Below are 18,146 nucleotides of genomic sequence, written 5' to 3' on the forward strand. Positions count from 1 at the left end.
CAATTTCTACTATCAGAACACCGATCCACGGAGGCTAGTCCTATCCCACCCGGGGACATCGATGTACCTTGGACTGACTCACCTGCAGACAGTCCTTTGTTCTTTCAACCTCGCCAAGCCCGTATCATGGAGGGTCTCCAAGCAGATATGGGGAGGGAAGGTCATGAGGTGTGACTTTACGAATAAGAATTGACACGCGTTTGTTGTCCATCAGAAGCGATCATATGCCCATACTAAATGGATGTCTTCGTCTTTTATCATCGTCCATGGATGCAAAGCATGTCTTTTAAGTTGGGTAGTATTATTTAAAGGTGGCTTAGCTTCGGTTAACATGCATGTAGAATATATGTATTTATTCCAACATATATCAAACATAACGTAGAGGTATGACGTACTTTTTGGCGTCAGTTTGGCTTAGGCATTACAGCTTTATGTATGAAGCGGGTATCTCACACATAAATTGTGCCAAAGTTTGTTAGTATATTGCGCCAACTTTGCGGCTTTGTGCCAGTTTTTACTTGAAGTATCACTGACGTACAATCGAGCATTTTCGCATGAAACCCAGACTGAGCCAAACAAAATGGTCTCGTTCGCCGAGAATGTCACATTTTCAGTTAAGGTACAAGAAAAGTTGATTGGAAATTGTAGTGTTGCCAATAAAAATCAATTTACTATGATCTAAAATTCTTCAAAAAGTGATTTTTGGATGTTCGCTGGATAACTGCGAGTTTGTTGACATTTAAAAAGTCGCACTATCAGGTCACAAGTTGCTCCACTTTCCGAATGGAGAGTGCAATTTGCGGCAGGCCGCTTAACTAGAGTTCCACTTCACACATTCACCAGATTTCTCTTGTTGATTATGCAAATAAGGCCCTCTTATGCATATGTTCTATGAGTTGATGATCTTGTCTCCCCACATAACGAAACTTGTTTTATCTGAAACGAGTTTGTTTAATGATCAACAAATGGTCTACATAAATTGTGAAGAATATCAAGTATCAAATAAATGCCTGTCAATAACAGGTACGACAAGTATCAAATTCATGTCATGCTCCACTACGATATTTAATCCATCAATTATTTTTCAAATGGTGTCATTTGCATAATTGAAATCAATTTTTGCTCTTTTCCAGGTTTCAAAGTTCTGTCATGGAACGCATGCAGCGGATTTTTGAATTGGTATTTGTAGAATTATGTAAGTTAGCTATTGATTTACAAAGCTGACACCTTATTATGTCAGTCATAATTTGGGCTATCTACAAATAATTATTCATTTTAGCAGTCAATTTGGGAAAAGTTTAGGCCTTGTCAAGTAAGAACTCGTGGTGCGTTGTCATCTACCTTTAATGTTTACTCAAGAGATTACATTGACTTAAGATGGCGGACGAGGATGTTACTACTAACATCAAGTCAAAACATCACACACCTACATTGAAATTCCCACCTTACTATACTATAGCACCATCCCTAAAGGAATACATCGTAAGATCATAGTTGTGGCGTGTTTACGAACGTTTACTGCTTTGTGCCTCAGACACATGACACCAAAGCATTGTTTACAACCGTATCGTTAAACAAAGGTTGTTCAGCGTTGCTGTTGTCGACATGTCAAGCGTCAAGTTTCTATTGAAAACGCTTGTAACTCAAGTAGGAACGCCCATGGCCAGAAAAAATCACTTGTAACTCAAGTAGGAAGGCCCATGTTCAGAACTTGTTGGTCGACCTACATGCTACTGCGTGTTGTTTCCTTGAGAGGTAAAACAAGTCATTATAATGACGTAATTCGTCCTGAAGATCTGGAAAGGAGCCTCAGACGATTTCAGCTAATTTTGTAGCATCAGGCTGAGTCCTTTTAAGTTGTACCAGCATGTCAGAGGGAGCAACGGACACCGAGGTAAGTCAAGTTGACCTTGTTAGCATTTGCACTATGGGCCAAGGAGCCGATACAAAGGCATTGCAATAAACGTTCGAATTTTTACCATCTATTATCATAATACCGGTACGTTTACGACGATTTCTCTAGTCATACTGATTTGACAAATTGTCAACGCATCATTTTCTCCAGTTACATGTTGCTGTTATAGGCTACCCTTGCCACTTCTTCTGTGTAACTTTTCTGCCACTCTTGTCCTGCTAAAAGCGTAATATTGTAATTGTAACACGCCGCGGAATTACACGGCGAACGGGCGCGTGGTTGGCAGGGGGTACAAAATACCGGTAGGAAGAAACACGGCACAATTAACTGCCGCTATGTACATTTATACATCCTCTGATGTTCCTTCCTTTTCTGTCAGTAAATGCATAAAACATAAACCTGCGTGAGCATACAAAATGTCATGAGAAAACGGACGTATACTGTCAAGAATTTTCATTTAACTTCTGTCCGTCACAACCGCGATGACGTAACACTTCACTGCTAGCGTAGATATAACTAGAGTTCCACGAACACATACCTTTGCCAAATAAACCAGGTTTGTTATGTAGAATGATGTCTGTAGACAAATGCGTTACTCATTTCATTTTCTTTATAATTAAATGCTTGGAGTTGCTTTATAAAATTTCGGCATTTATTATGCAAATTAGATCCCAATTTACAATTAATTGATATCAAATTGTATCAAGCATTACTTAAGCTATCAGCATACCAAAAATCATGATGATCCTTTGATCCATTCTTGACTTATTCTCTTTCAAAGTCTTTAAATACACCTCTTACTCTCTTCCCTCTTTCTCAGTTACATATGTGACAACTTTGATGAAAGTACTATAATGGAATGCAGTGGATTTATGAACTTTTCCTCATCAATTATGCAAATTAGCTGTTAACTTGCATAATAAGTATCACATTATATAAGTCTTCATTTAGGCTATCTACATGCCGAAAATCATGACGATCCGTCAACACGTTAATATTTTCTCATTAATTATGCAAATGAGATCATCATTTGCATGATAAATATGTATTGACATTTCTCTCTTTCTCAGCTACATATGTGACAAGTTTTAAAGCCCTATCATGGAATGTAGTGAATTTATAAAATATCCTCATTAATTATGCAAATTAGCTGTTGATTTGCATAATTGTTGTCTCATTATGTAGGTCTTCACTTACGCTACCTACATACAAAAAAACATGATGATCCGTCAACATGTTCATATTTTCTCATTAATTATGCAAATGAGGCCATCATTTGCATAATTGATATCTGTCGACATTTCTCTCCTTCCCAGCTACATATGTGACAAGTTTGAAAGTCCTATCATGGAATGTAGTGGATTTATAATTTTTCCTCATTAATTATGCAAATTAGCTGCTGATTTGCATAATTAGTATACCATTATGTAAGTCCAAAAAGCAGTTCCAAAAAAGCCGCTAGGGGGCCCAAACTCACAGCACTTACTCTCTGCCTCGAGGGCTATCTACCACTTAAAAATCATGATCACAGCATGTCCAGAACACGAGATATCAAAAATTGAGGTTCTGCTGCAGTACCTTAGCAAGCCGCTAGGGGGCCCATTACCGAACTTGACCTTCGTTTTCCCGACCCCTACCCACCTACCAAATATTATCGGGATCCATCTAAGACTTCTTGAGTTATGCTGTTAACAGACAGACACACACACAGACACACACACAGACTCACAAGCCCAAAACATAACCTTAGCCATTCTGGCAAAGGTAATAAAAATGGCGGGAAAATGGCTGCGTACGTTCAATTTTGCCCATTCAGTCGTAGATCCGGGCTATTATGCAACGGTTCTTCACACTTTTACATGAGTTGTAGGTCACCAACAGAAATTCAAGATTGTTGTTGAATCATGTTCGTCTTGTGCCGTGAGCATGTGTAATTATGAGCTATATAAATTTGGCAATGAATGTGACAGTGTGTTCGTCCCACGACGAGCTGCCTACCCCGAAAAAAAATATACTGAAAACTTTTGGCCTTGTTGTCTTCGAATGCGTTGTTATCGATGCTTTGTATGGTGTATTGGACACCTAGATGTCTGAAGTGTGCACAGCTCAGAAATAACTATTGTTGCATGTGTAGATCTCTTTAAGTTCCAGTATTTTTAATCTACCGGTATAAGGCTTACTACCGGTATTATGCCAATGCATGTTACTGATTCAAGGATTAGCTATATCAGATTTGGTGTGAAGTACACTTTGTAATATTTTGTGTCTGGGTCTTGTTAGATGATTAGGTGATTATATTTGTGTGCGATGTGTTCCCATAGCAGAAGAGGTTTACACAGAGTCTACCTCTCCAAAATGGCGGACGTTTCTTGTTAATTGACCAAAAATTTTAGATTGGATTGAGGTTAACTGCATAAGATTATATTCTGTGGGTATAGCCAAAGCTAGGAGTACACTTCTTAAATCTTGCTCAAAGGGAAAATAGCTGTTTGCCATGGGAGTGCATCAGCTTTGCTTTTTTGTACCTTATCTTTAATATGAATAATCTAAAAGAACTGGTTTGCTACGCCTTGAGACGGTCTATCCTGTGTCCACCAGGCCCTAGACATCATCGGTAATGCGCTACAAAACAAACACAAACAAGGAAAACTAGAAAGGCCGGTATTTGCTTAGGAGCAAATTCAGTTATTTTCACTCCGCTCTCCCCCTTTATGCAAACATGGACTGTTCCAAAATTGAATTTGAAAAAAATAAATCCCATGTGAGAATGACCTTGAACTACGTTGCTAGTATACTATTTTTATTATGTATGCGGTTATCAAACTTTTATTTCTTGATAACAACACGCACACAGCATGCTAGTGTTTCCCACATTAACAAAGAAGGCACCGTTTTACTTGAAGAAAAAAAGGTTTTATTTCACAAACGGAAATTGTGTTATATTTTTTCTACGGATGCGTTAACACGTTATGCGACCCTAAACGTTGGTATTACGTACCCACAGCAGACAATAGCGTGGTTATGATTAAAGTTTTTCTGCTTATTTACACAAGGCAAGGACAATTACTGCACTTATTCAAGGTTGTCACAAGCGTAATCTTCATACAAGCAGACCTCTCCAAACAAACTTCACTACACTTTTAACTCTTTACCAAGATATGCTTATTAGCCGTTTTTAGCAAAGTGCATTTTTTAAAATCCAATTCAAGGCAATTGGATATCATGGCTACACTGCAATGACATTATCAGTACAAATATATATAAAGTTATGCACATTGTATTCAGACAAAAGGATCACATTCCGTTTTTATACATAGAGTTAATCAGCTAAAACATTATATTGATGAACAAAGATTATTAGCCCCTGTATGTTTGCACGAAGTCTGTTTCATATATCTAAATGTTTTGTATGCTTTTTGTCTTAAAAAGGACGCAGCAATTGCAGTAATTATACGTCTGTTATAACCTTAAAGTCCCATTTATTTTTCACATAAACTAACAGATCTCGAGAACCTTATTATGCGCGGCACTGCGCACGTGATCCACTAAGTAGTACTAAGTGGACGCAAGTCTTTGCTGATTGGCTACCGAGACCATCCAATTAGCAGACCGCGAACCCGCCGCACCTGCCAGCTGCGTGTTCAAGGACCCTTTTGTCGCTTTCACAAATGGTGAAACATAGGAACGCGTTGAGCGCCGCTGAGAATACTGTAGTTGCAAGTTAGGAATTAACGTGTTTGCAAGCAAAAGTCAGTGATATTTCTGAAACAACAGCAGTTCCGTGATAAACGGAACCTTCTCAAAAATAATAATTCAACGCTAATACATATGTCATTATTTTTTTTTATGTGATCATGTGTACATGTGGCAGCAAGGCGACCCGCGCGGCGGTTGATTAGTCACTACCAGACTTCCGCCTGGTTGAATAGAGGACTTTTGCCAAGTTCAATGAATAAAAGCCTAGTGTATAACTTTCTTGGTTGGAGTTAATTGGCCTATAAGTGTTGGCCGGCATGGCAAGTCGCAAACTATAGTCGTCGGCCATGTGACGTTAACTTAGATGGCGTGTTTTCTGTCTTTTCTTGACCAATTTCTTCTATTTTTTGACGCGGAGCGGCTTTTAATAGTGGACAGTGTAACAGCGGGGCTCAAGCACCGCCAAATCGACCATGCCAAACAGCTCTGAGCTTTAGGCGTTGTGGTTTTTGCATTGGGATTGCGGTATTGTTTCTCTCTGTTGTTGATGACTTGTTCTGTGGTGAATCCTGCACTTGAAATGAATCCTCTGGCCGGCCGACTCTCCTAGCATACTATTGACTCTATTTGTCCACTTTCTACAATCAGACCACCGATCCGCGGAGCCAGGTAGAGGCTACACTTGACTGAGGGTGGCATCCTGTCTAAAATGTGCCTACGTATCTTGTGCTTGCGTCGAGATTTGTGACAATAAATTTGACCACGGGGTGACCACGTGTATGTGCACGGCCGCCACCTGGTCATACACACAGGGAAGGTGACTACGTCATCTACCATATATGGTGAGACGCTCAGAGGCGGCGAAGACGAAAACGCAGACGAAAAAAAAACGCCAAATTGGCTTATAAATCATTTTAAGTGATTTTGTGCCAAAAATGATAACAGGATTCTTTAAGTTAATATATATCTCATGCACTATCATACCAAATTTCGGGTCCCTTGGGTTTAATACCTGGGCACGGGAGGCACAATTATACAGTTCGGTCAAAACACCACCTAAAAACATCCATAAAATTATTTTAAAAGTATCTATCAAAAAAGAGAAAAAAACCTTCCGAGGGTATTGGCCCAAGGTACACTTGTGCCAAATGTCAGGTCATTCGGTCCAAGAACGACGGAGAGGAATCACTTTAAAGGTCGTGACAGGAGAAAGAAAGAAAGAAAGAAAGAAAGAAAGAATTCAAAGAAGAAACAATATGAAAACAATATTTTCACTCGAAAATAATAACTTCCGTTGCACAACTAATAGCTACTAAAGTCAACCCCTGCGGGTCGTCATGTCCCACACTGGGATTTTTCCTTGACACACCCGCGGACAGTCCTTTGTGAGGTAGCGGCCGTTGTGCTTGTCTGTCTATCAGATTTCTGTAAGCCAGACAAGTCAAAAACGGCTGAATGGATTTTATACTTGGTGTGTTGGTGGGGTGTGACAAACACTGGATGTGATTAGATTTTGGGCCTCCTAGCGGCTTCCCTTGATACTGCAGCGGAACTTCATATTTTGTTATCTCGCGTTCTAAACGAGCTATGCATGGTCACGATGTTTAGGGGATAGATGGCTATTGAGCTTGTGAAGAAGTTGCATGAGCTTGGGCCCTCTAGCGGCTAGGGGCATTTTTTTAAAAAGAACATTCCGAACAGGATAACTCAAGGAAGGAATAACGGATTTTCATTCTTTTTGGTATGTAGGTAGCTTAGATCAAGAAGGTCCTGCTGGATCCAACGCATGGTTGGTTTCAAGCCGACGCCACGATAAGACAAAAGAAAATCGTCGCTATCACTCTGGACAATAGAATCCTCTCAACACACAGTGTACACATCTAACCCTACATGAGGGTCTGCATGGGGGGTCCTGACAACGCTTTACGCTAAATTCGGGACGATCGACAACGCTTTACGTTAAATTCACGAAGGCCGGCAACACGGTGGTCAAATACGGGCTCAAAACCTCCCATGTCTAGCCGAATTGGAACCTTGTTCCACGATATTCCATCTGACGTAATTCGAACCGAACCCGTGTTCTATTTGGGGTCATCTGCGGTCGTTGCCGGTAAACACTGCTCTTTGGCCTTTCCCCCCAAACTACCTTGAATCAGCCAAAAAAGATAGTTTTTCACTAATATAAACAATTTTCTGGACAGTACATCCATGCTATCACTTTGTTTGGGACCTGTGATATTTAACGAAGCTACTGACGTTTGTGTTGTTGATCTTGAATATTATAAGTGTTGTTTACACCGGTATCAATTACACCCTCCCGCTATCCGTGCGGCATGACATGCGTGCAAACTTCGTTTAAGATCGCGACCAAGAAGAGTCCAAATTAACTCGTTGACGGCTCAAAATGACCGCCATGATTTTCCCGAGATTTCTGTTTTTGGGATCTTTAAAAAATGCCTTCGATTTTGAATTATTGGTAATTAAGTGCGAAAATGCCATTTTTACGCATATTTTCGACTGTAACTTTGCTTGAAATTAAAAACTAAAAAATCCCAAAAACAGAAAGTTTTATTTTCCTCATAGATGACGAAAAATATAAAAAAACGAGAATTTTCGATGATACATGCGGCCTATCTTATCAAGAGTTTGGTCAAATTAAAGGCCTTCCTGAAAACAGAAAATGATCGTCTTTTTGAGTAACATCGAAACAAAACAGCTATCTAAATTTAAACTACATCATTCAATGTATGTAAAATTGCCAATTCAATCTTATTTCGAAAACATTTTCCTTGTCAAAACATTTTGTTTATTTTCAAATATTTTACGGGTAGCCAAAAGTAGGCCTCCAGTAACCCGATATTCTGTCGAACGCGCATAGCAACGGGAAAGAATACCCTAGCAACCGACCGCCGTGAACGTTTTACGCTAAATTCAGAAAGGCTGACAACGGTTTACGCTAAATTCTGGAAGGCTGGCAACACTCGACAGGGGCGGGGGCGTGCTCCGCAAGAAAGATTGAAATTTTGACCCTCTGAAACACTATTCCCTGCATTTTGAAGGGAAATTTTCGCTGGCAGACAAAGCTAAGTTAAATGGCATATCTAATTAAAGATTCCCAGAGGTTCAGCGTAAGCTTTTGAGGGTGACGCCAGCCAACTTATTTTGCCATGTCGAGCGCCGAAGGAAAGTCCGGGAAAATTTTGAAATCCTGCCCCCCAGAAACGCCATTTTCTGAGTTTTTTTGGCCATTATAGAAAACTAAGTGAAATTACATTTTTATCAGTAAAAAATGTGTTTGAGGTTGACACGTCACATCCCCCAGCCATGATACATATTTCTACAAAGTCGATGACCGAATGTGAATAGATTGGCAAAGGAGATCCGGCGAAATTTTGAAATCTTGACCCTCTATAAAACGATATTTCGTGCATTTTGATGGGCAAATTTCTATTAGCAAAACAGGTCTTTGAGGTTGACACATCCCCAACATATTTTCAGAATTTCGAGTGCCAAAGGCGCGAGGCGGCACAAGGAGGACCATGGAAATTTTGAAATCTTGACCCTCTAAAATGATATTTCCTGCATTCTGATGGGCAAATTTTGCTGGCAGACTAAGCTAACTTCAATGACATTTCTATTTGCAAAAAAAAAGGTTTTTGAGGGTATATACTATATTTTTACCATGTCGGTAACCGAAGGTCGCAAGTGAGGTCCGGCGAAATTTTGAAATCTTGATCCTCCGAAACGCAATTTCCTGTGTTTTGAAGGGCTAAATTTACTGGTAGACTACGTTTCGACTTACGAAATTTGGGAGGCCAGGCTACGATTTACGGGTAATTATTAGGCTAAATTACGCTTTACGTGAAATTTTTAAGCTAGATTACGGCTTACGTGAAATACACTGGCTACGCTTTACGGTAAATTTTCCATCCTCACTACGAATTACGTGAAATAAAATAGCTTACTCTACAAATTACGGGAATTAAAAAGGCCTGCCTACGCCTTACGGAAAAGAGCATGCAGACCCTCCTACATGATTCCTATATTTCGTCACCCTTTGTATAATATCATTAGCCTGAAATCCAGCCGTATTGTGCTTTGGTCGCTCTGCTTCCCGCCAACACAAGAAGCGTACCTCAGGGGAGCGACCAAAGCACAATACGGCTGGATTCCAGGCTATAATATCATCACCAACGGTGTGATATACTTTGAGAACATTATAATCAATGACAACTAGTGGGGAATACCTGTCTGGAGCTGATCTCAGAAACCGAGCCGCACCTGCCCACTTAAGAGGGGAAGTGAAATGACACACTTTTAGCAGGACAATAGACGATCTTTCAGAGGACCACCAGGTAGGATTCTGTACGGGGCACTATTTCATATGCAAAACAGACATTATGCAAACGAGAAAGCTGTTAGGATACTCAAAGTTTCTCTGATTCTTTGTTTTGATAGTTGGTGTTATCATCTCTCAATCAATAGTATCAATCATATGTTTGTGTATTTCAATGGGAGTGTTTTTACTGAATGAATGAATGAATGAATGAATGAATGAATGAACCTCCTTGAATGAATGAAAACCAAATTGTAGTTTTGTAATCTGTATCGGTTTGTCAAAACGCATGAGGAACATGGATTTTTCAGTGCATGCTACTCATGTCTAAAGTGAGGGTGTCTACTTTCTAGTAGCCAAAACAAGGATACTATAACCTCACTTAGTTTAACGAAATTACTTTAGCAAACCAACAACGTTCGAAGCAAGGAACTGTAGCTTAGACTAAAGAACGGATTTTCTTGTTTGGTTTGCTACGACAGTCTATCTAGTCTCCATCATGCCTAAAAAAATCCACGGCTACAGGCAAAATAGAAAGAGGAGCTATCTGGCCTTAAAAGGACAAACTATACGTTCCGTCAAACCAATAAAGTACATTGTACGGTAGAGACTACGGTTTACAAACAATGCGCTACAAAATAAACAGCCACAAACACATGCAGAGAATTATAACACTATGTAGCTAACAGCTGTTACACAGAGTCAACTCCTGCGGGTTGTCCTGTCCCACAATCGGGGACTTACCTGGGACTGACACACCTGCGGACTGTCCTTTGTTCTTTCAAACGCGTCAGGCCAGTATAATGAAGGATCTTCAAGCATATGTGGTGGGGAAGGTCATGATATGTGACAGGTTACGAATGATGATTAGACCCACAGTTGCTGTACATCAGAAACGATCAAAACTCAAACGATCAAAACAGTGGATGTAAAAGCCATTAGTTGCCACCTATTAAGATTTGGGTGAAGTACGGTACTTCGGAAAATACATGTACAATAATGATATTTTTATTGATAAACATTACCAGAATAAAGGATAATTGCACACAAGTAAAACAGCAGTAGACAACGTTTGTATACTTAGCAGAGAAGGGTAAAATATATCAATGAATTAGAAGCGAAATAAGCATGCTAAATCCATACCTAGTTAAGCTATTTGAAAAAGAAAGCCGTTTATGTTTTAGAAGCGCGTCTATTCAAGAAGTTCAATTTGTGACCAATATCTTTTGTCACCGCGATCGCCCCTATCCCCGCCACACACGGGGCAACGGCCACACGAACCTTAGTTTACCGATCGTTATATCCATGGAGTTTCAAAACAGGTCCATGACATATCAAACATACCGTAACGTTACTAGCATGACGTACTTTTGGGGCGTCAGTCGAGCCATGACAACTTTCTATGTAATCATGCAGCATTGTACATCCCAGCATCACGGTGATTGTTGTCGGGAAAATTAATTTAAACTGTTCTGTTCAGTAAACTGTAAGCCTTGGCATAAAGACTTTATTGTAAGTCTTTCCATTGTATACCTCATGTTTGTTCAAGGTTACACATGACTTAGTAACTCAACATGGCGACGGAGTAATACATTTTACGTTGGACGAGAATCAATACAAATCACTACACACCTCTACTGGAATTCCTTCTGAAGTATATGCGTTCATGATGTCTACTGTGGCAAATTAATCATAAGATGATAGTCATGCTCCCGAAGATAACAAACGATTCTGTAGCCTTTCTGATTTGATTCTGATTTTGTAGATTGACGCTGAAACAATGCAGCTAATATATTGAGTGGTCAATTGATGTGGAATTCAGTTTTGACTGCAGAAGAGCAATTTTGAAAAAAAAATCAGTTGGTGGTTGTCACGTACTTACGTTATGAACCCTATTATGCCTATGTCAGGCCTTTGGCATGTGACAAAAGCAAAGTCAAAACACCGCTGGATGGAGGTTGGTCAGCATAACTCGTTGTCAAGTTCCTATTGGTTGAAGTGTGTAGCATGTGACTCAGCTGGAAAGACCCAGAACTTGTAGATCCACCTACAAGGTATAATGTAGATTACTGTTTCCGTGAGCAATGGAACAAACTATTATAATGATGTGAATCGTATCAAGAATCGAGAGAGGGTGGACAAACGATTTCAGATGATTCTGTAGCCGTGCTGATCACATTGACGTTCTGAGTTGTGCCAACATGGCAACGAACACCGAGGTAAGTAAACATGTTTGTACTTAACACTGTGGGCACAGCTGACTAAAAACGGGAAGACATTGCAACAAACGTTCAAAATTTCAAAGACAGGTCACAGATGCTAGAGTTGACGGTAAAGAAATGTGTTGTACGATTTGCAAAGTTCTGTGCATAACTCTGTTTTTATTAGATAATTAACTGATCATTTCCGGTGTCGGACGCGTTTCCCCAGATATGTTTACATAAAGTCTAGCTATTCAAAATGGCGAAGGTGTTTGTTAAGTCGATCCAAGGAGGTTGAAACAGGCTCCTTGGTCGATCCCTAGTTGTTTTCAAAATTATTTCAAAGACAGGTCACAAATGATAGGGTTGACGGTATACGTAAAGACATGTGATTTACAATTTGCAAAGCTTAGTGCGCGACTCTGTACTAATATCAGATACTTAACTGATTATTTCGGTGTAGGACGCGTTTCCCCAGAGGAATATGTTTAATACACAAAGTCTACCTGTTCAACATGGCGAAGGTGTTTGTTTAGCCGGGCCCTATTACTAGTACATGTAGTAGTTTTCAAAACTTCCCATGGGCTTCTTTTTGGATGAATCAAATTCCCACTGGGTTCTTCTTCATTTCCGAAAATAATGTAATCAGGTTGCTAGAACATAGGATGTCGAGGTTTCCTACATCGGCTATATATTGCGACGAGAAACAGCACTCCACGGTCAAAAGCTCTCACGACCGGAAGACGTCTAAATAGACATCAAAACGTAAGCAGGTAAGAGACAGTACCGGTTGTGTAAAGAAAATCCCAATATCTTAATACGTTCTTCTTCAATGAATAACTTATCGGAAGTTACCAAGTTTACCTCTCTTTTCATGCAGGAATGTATTTGTATCACACATCTTGTGATGTATTGTCTGGGCTAGATAGAGATACATTTTGCTAAATAGGAAATTTGATAATGTCAATGAGTTACGACCACCTACATGTGTGGTGTGTTGTTGGAAATATGACGTGTGGATGTATGTTGCAATTGTTTCCTGTATTACCTCCATGAAAATGTTGCTATATTGTAGTCAGTCTGGAGCTTATGTGGGGAATATCTCAAGAACCGTTGGAAGGTTTGCAATGGTTTTCGGTGTGTTGATAGGTGTGGGGATGGTGCAAGTGGATTTTGCGCCACCTGTTGGTTGACCTTCGTACTGCAGCAACAGGTTTTGTGTAACTGTTATATCTTTGCACCTGGACATGCTGTGGTGTTGATTTTTATGTGGTAGGTAGGTGTATGGCGGATGCTGATTTGCTGTGATTTTCAGCCTTGTAGCTGTTTGTTGTTTATGAACAGGAGTGTTTGTTTTGTCTGGATGTTTGTGTGTGCAGCGAATATCTTAGGAAGCTGTGGATGGGTTGCAATGAGATTTGTAACGTGGTTAGGTGTTGTGATCGTGAAGAGCTTTATGCACTTTTTGGCCTCCTGGTGGTACTTCAGAAGGTGTTATTCTTATGTTTTGAGTAAAGTTGTGTGAAGAACGTTAGGATGGATTGCAATGATTTATGGGGTGATAGGTAGTTCTTGTGCTCTGGAAGAATTTACTTTAGTTTGGACCCCTTAGCGGCTAGTTTTGGAAATGCAGATTGCAGAGGCATTGTTGCCAAAATCTTCCGAGGAGGATAACTCAAGAAAGGAATAATGTGATTTTTGGTACATGTACTCGAAAATTTCAATATAAATTACTTTTTAAATTTTTACCTTGCAATAAAATATTACATTTATGGGGTTTGATAGACTCACCCTTATGTAGCCTCTGTAACGAGGAAGAAGAAACAGTCGTCCACCTTTTTTGGGATTGTTGTATAACTTAACATTTTTGGCGTCAGGTGGACGACTGGTTTTTCAATATTAATGATACTCATTTGCATATTAATGCACTCAGTATAATTTTCAGTACTTCTAGTGATCGTTGCCCGGTTCTGTCGAATCTTATCCTCCTTTTAGGTAAAATGTTTGTTTTAAAAAATCTTAAGCACTCTTTGAATTTATCTGCTTTTATATCCTTTGTTTCATACTTTTATAAATTAAAAAAAAACATCTGTTTTATATATGTATTTGTAGCTGCCGTGCTTTCTTTTTGTTGTTTTGTTTTGCAAAAAGCAATAAAGAATGATTGAAAAAAAGATGTACAAAATGAATTATGAATTATGCAAATTAGGAGGTAATTTGATTAATTAATTAGAATATTTTATAATAGTAGTTGTTTTAATGTATCTCCTGTCCCGGACATGATGTAGTCTTGACATTTAGGTGGAAGGTAGCTTGTGGCATCAGGACAACATGTGACAAGTTTGAGCCCCCTAACATTTGATTGTGGAACTGCAGGGGCATTTTTGTCAATTTTCACCAGATTTTTTTCTTGCTTAAGGATGTTCAACATGACAAGGAAGTACCAAAATATGCAAATACGTTGTGTTTCTGGCATGCAGGTAGCTTAGGCAAAGATGTACACAATTATATGCATGTATGCTAATGAGGATTTTTTTAGCATAATGAGGATTTTCTGTGATACCTTTGTAACCCCCTTTGGTAACAAATTGGTTAGTCTGTCAAGAACAGTATGTCTCTGGCCTGTAACGTTATGTGTGTCTTGTAATATTGTGTGAAGTGTCAAGTAAACTTGTGTGAAGAACCTTAGGATGGATTGCAATAATATATCAGGTGTAAGATGGTTCTTCTGCTCCAGAAGAAGTTACATTAGTTTGGACCCTTTAGCGGCTAGTTTAGGAATTGCAGGGGCATTGTTGCCAAAAACTGTCGAGGAGCATAACTCCAGAAGAACACAGTTTCTTCTGGTAGTTGCTAAGCTGTGAAAAGTACATTTTCTGGTGCATTTTAGCACAGTCAACTTTAGGGTTAGTCCTGGTCGTGTGCATTACCGATAGCCTCTACGTGGCTCCACGTGAGGCTGGAAAAGCAGGAATTGGCCAAAATGACAGATAGTTGGCCGGGCAAAAGCTAACAGTTTGTTACACCTGGTACAAGTTGTGTTGTCTGCCTATTTCGGGCAAATTTGTACTATTTCCAGCGACATGTGGAGCCTGGTAGATGCTACATTACCAAGATGAGATATTGTTCTTTTTTTGTGTGTGTGCGTGTCTATGCCTGTTTCTGTTTTCCTAGTAAGGTCACAACAAGTAAATTTTATGGATGACATCCTCTCCAGACTGCAAAAATAGTGCGATAGGGCGAAAAAAAACAAGATGGGTGAAAAATTACAAGATAGCTGCATTTTAAAAAATAGGCACGATAAAGTTGTGATGACTGTTGTAAAAAGAATTAAAGGGGAAAAATGGTATCAGAGCCAACAAGGCATTTATTCCCGTATTTAAGACGTACTGGTGTGGTAAAAGTGACACTAGTGTGGTAGACTGGCATCACCAACAAAGTTGGCAACAAGACTCATAGCTTCCACATTGGTGTCACTTTTACAACTATCTAATAATTTTCAGTTCTACAACTACAGTCCTAAGTACCTCGCAAGTGTCACTTCTACAAGTACAATTATTAGGCTACAACGCAATATATTTGCTCATTTTTGTACTTATCGTCATGTTGACCATCCCTGCAGAAGGAAAAAAAATATTGTTTTTTTTTCTGACTTGTGACTTTGTTACTGCAGCAGAACTTCGGATTTTGTGTATCTTTGCTTTTGACCTACACATGCTATGGTCTTGAGTTTTTGGTGGCAGATAGCTTGTGATAGCCCACCCACCCCCCTCCCCCAGCTGGTTACTCTAAAACTGCTTGGTCGTTTTTGCCAAACTCTTCAAAGGAAAATAACGGAATAAAGGAACCACGGATTTCCATGATATTTAGTTATTGATTGGACGAACATCATCAATTGATTGGACTATCAACATTTTGACCCTGTGAAAGTAAGTTTAAGGTATAACCAAGCATAGATTATCTAGATCTTAAGTCATTTACAAAATAAGATTATTTCATGGAGATATGAGGTCTCGGAATTCTTGTTTTGTATACGTTTTAGTTGAAGTTTTACGCCTTTCGCCTTACATATCTTTGAGTTTCGTACCATGAAACGACGTACGGCGGAACGCTACAATGAGACGAAAAACATATGGTACCTCACGCACTTTTAAAACTGTATTACTGCATTCCACGTCTCTACAGGATGTAGCCACAACGGGCTCACTGATCACAGCAGCACATAGCGGACAAGTACAAGTTGTGCAGCAGCTGCTGAAGGCTGGAGCAGAAGTAAATAATACCGATCAGGTAATATGTTACATGTAACACTGGTTCACCTTTATTCGCGGGGGTGACCTATATCCGTTGTTTACTTTAAGCACGGTATCTATGGATATCAAGTCGACAGACTATCGTTTCAAATTGAGATATTTTCAAATAATGCAGTTTGAAACCGCCGCGTCGACTTGATATCCCTTAAAATACCCTGTGTTAAAAAAAGAACGGATATAGGATATCCCACGCATAAAGGTGAACCGGCGTTACTTATGACCATTGATTTTAATGAAAACTTTGATCCAAAATCAAATCGAGTAAAAAAAACAATAAACATAATATTTATTGAATCGTTGATAGGATGGCCGCACAGCGCTTTATACAGCAGCGTGGAAGAACCATGTGGAAGTTGTGCAGCAGCTGCTGAAGGCTGGAGCAGAAGTGGACAAGGCCAGACAAGTAAGATGGATAATAAAAAAAAAAGATGGCTAAACAACCAATAAAAGCTTACACGGACAGCTGCAGTCTGATTCTCCAGTCATGTTAAATTTATAGATTTTGTATGAAAAGTGCACTATTGTAAATTTTCGTCACATGTTGTATAAAAGGATGCCTATTGCCCTTTAGGAAAAGTTGATACGGTCACTGTGTCGGAAGGGAACAGTTATTCATTCTCATCACATTTCACTCTCGATTCCACACAGGACGGAACCACACCACTGTTCATAGCAGCCCAGGAGGGACATGTGGTAGTTGTACAGCAGCTGCTGAAGGCTCGAGCAGAAGTGAACCAGGCTAATGAGGTAAGATAGTTGGACAAGTACAATGGCATTTATCATTGTTATCTGATCATTTTGTTCCCTTGCAACAAGTAGAGTTTCCTTTGTGATATCTCACCTGATAGATCCGTTCATGTGAATACACATAAACGTCTGCTCTCTAATTACAGGACGGATTGACAACACTGTTGGTAGCAGCCCACGAGGGACATGTGGAGGTTGTGCAGCAGCTGCTGAAGGCTGGAGCAGAAGTGGACAAGGCTGAACAGGTATGACAGTTTAAAATGAGAATACAACAGTTCTTTAGACTTGCCGGTTGTACGAAATGTGCTCCTTTCGGATACTCATTCTCATCAAGTTCTACTCACTTACAGACCGGAGCCACTCCACTGTACATAGCAGCCCAGAATGGACATGTGGAAGTTGTGCAGCAGCTGCTGGAGGCTGGAGCAGAAGTGGACAAGGCTACAAGGGTAAGGAATGGATAAACTTCTGAAACTTAACAGTAACAACGTAGCCATGCATGTACGATGAATACGTGTTGTAAAGAAAACAAATTACGGATTTTACCAATTGATGTATGTTATGTATTACATATAATGTATACAATATTCTAGTTCTCTTCACTGAGTGAAAGTTGATTATGGTCGCTGTGTCGGAAGGGAACAATTATTCATTCTCATCACATTTTACCCTCGATTCCACACAGAACGGAGCCACTCCACTGTACATAGCAGCCCACGAGGGACATGTGGAAGTTGTGCAGCAGCTGCTGGAGGCTGGAGCAGAAGTGGACAAGGCTATGCAGGTAGGACAGTTTAAAACGAGATTATATCCATTCTCTAGACTTTCCGGTTGCAACATGTACGTAATATGGCCCTTTCCGATACTCATTCTCATCAGGTTCTACTCACTTACAGACCGGAGCCACTCCACTGTACATAGCAGCCCAGAATGGACAT

General features: G+C 39.8%; 1 long non-coding RNA gene across 1 annotated transcript; it reads left to right on the forward strand.

Moving 5' to 3' along the window:
- The first annotated feature begins 11,967 nt into the window (after positions 1–11,967).
- On the forward strand, positions 11,968–16,842 carry LOC118417204. Its single transcript, XR_004831329.1, has 3 exons — positions 11,968–12,166; positions 16,334–16,438; positions 16,766–16,842. It is a non-coding gene; the product is annotated as an uncharacterized LOC118417204 (long non-coding RNA).
- The last annotated feature ends 1,304 nt before the right edge of the window (positions 16,843–18,146 follow it).

Source organism: Branchiostoma floridae, chromosome 6, assembly GCF_000003815.2.
Source record: "Branchiostoma floridae strain S238N-H82 chromosome 6, Bfl_VNyyK, whole genome shotgun sequence".
NCBI classification, from domain to species: domain Eukaryota; kingdom Metazoa; phylum Chordata; class Leptocardii; order Amphioxiformes; family Branchiostomatidae; genus Branchiostoma; species Branchiostoma floridae.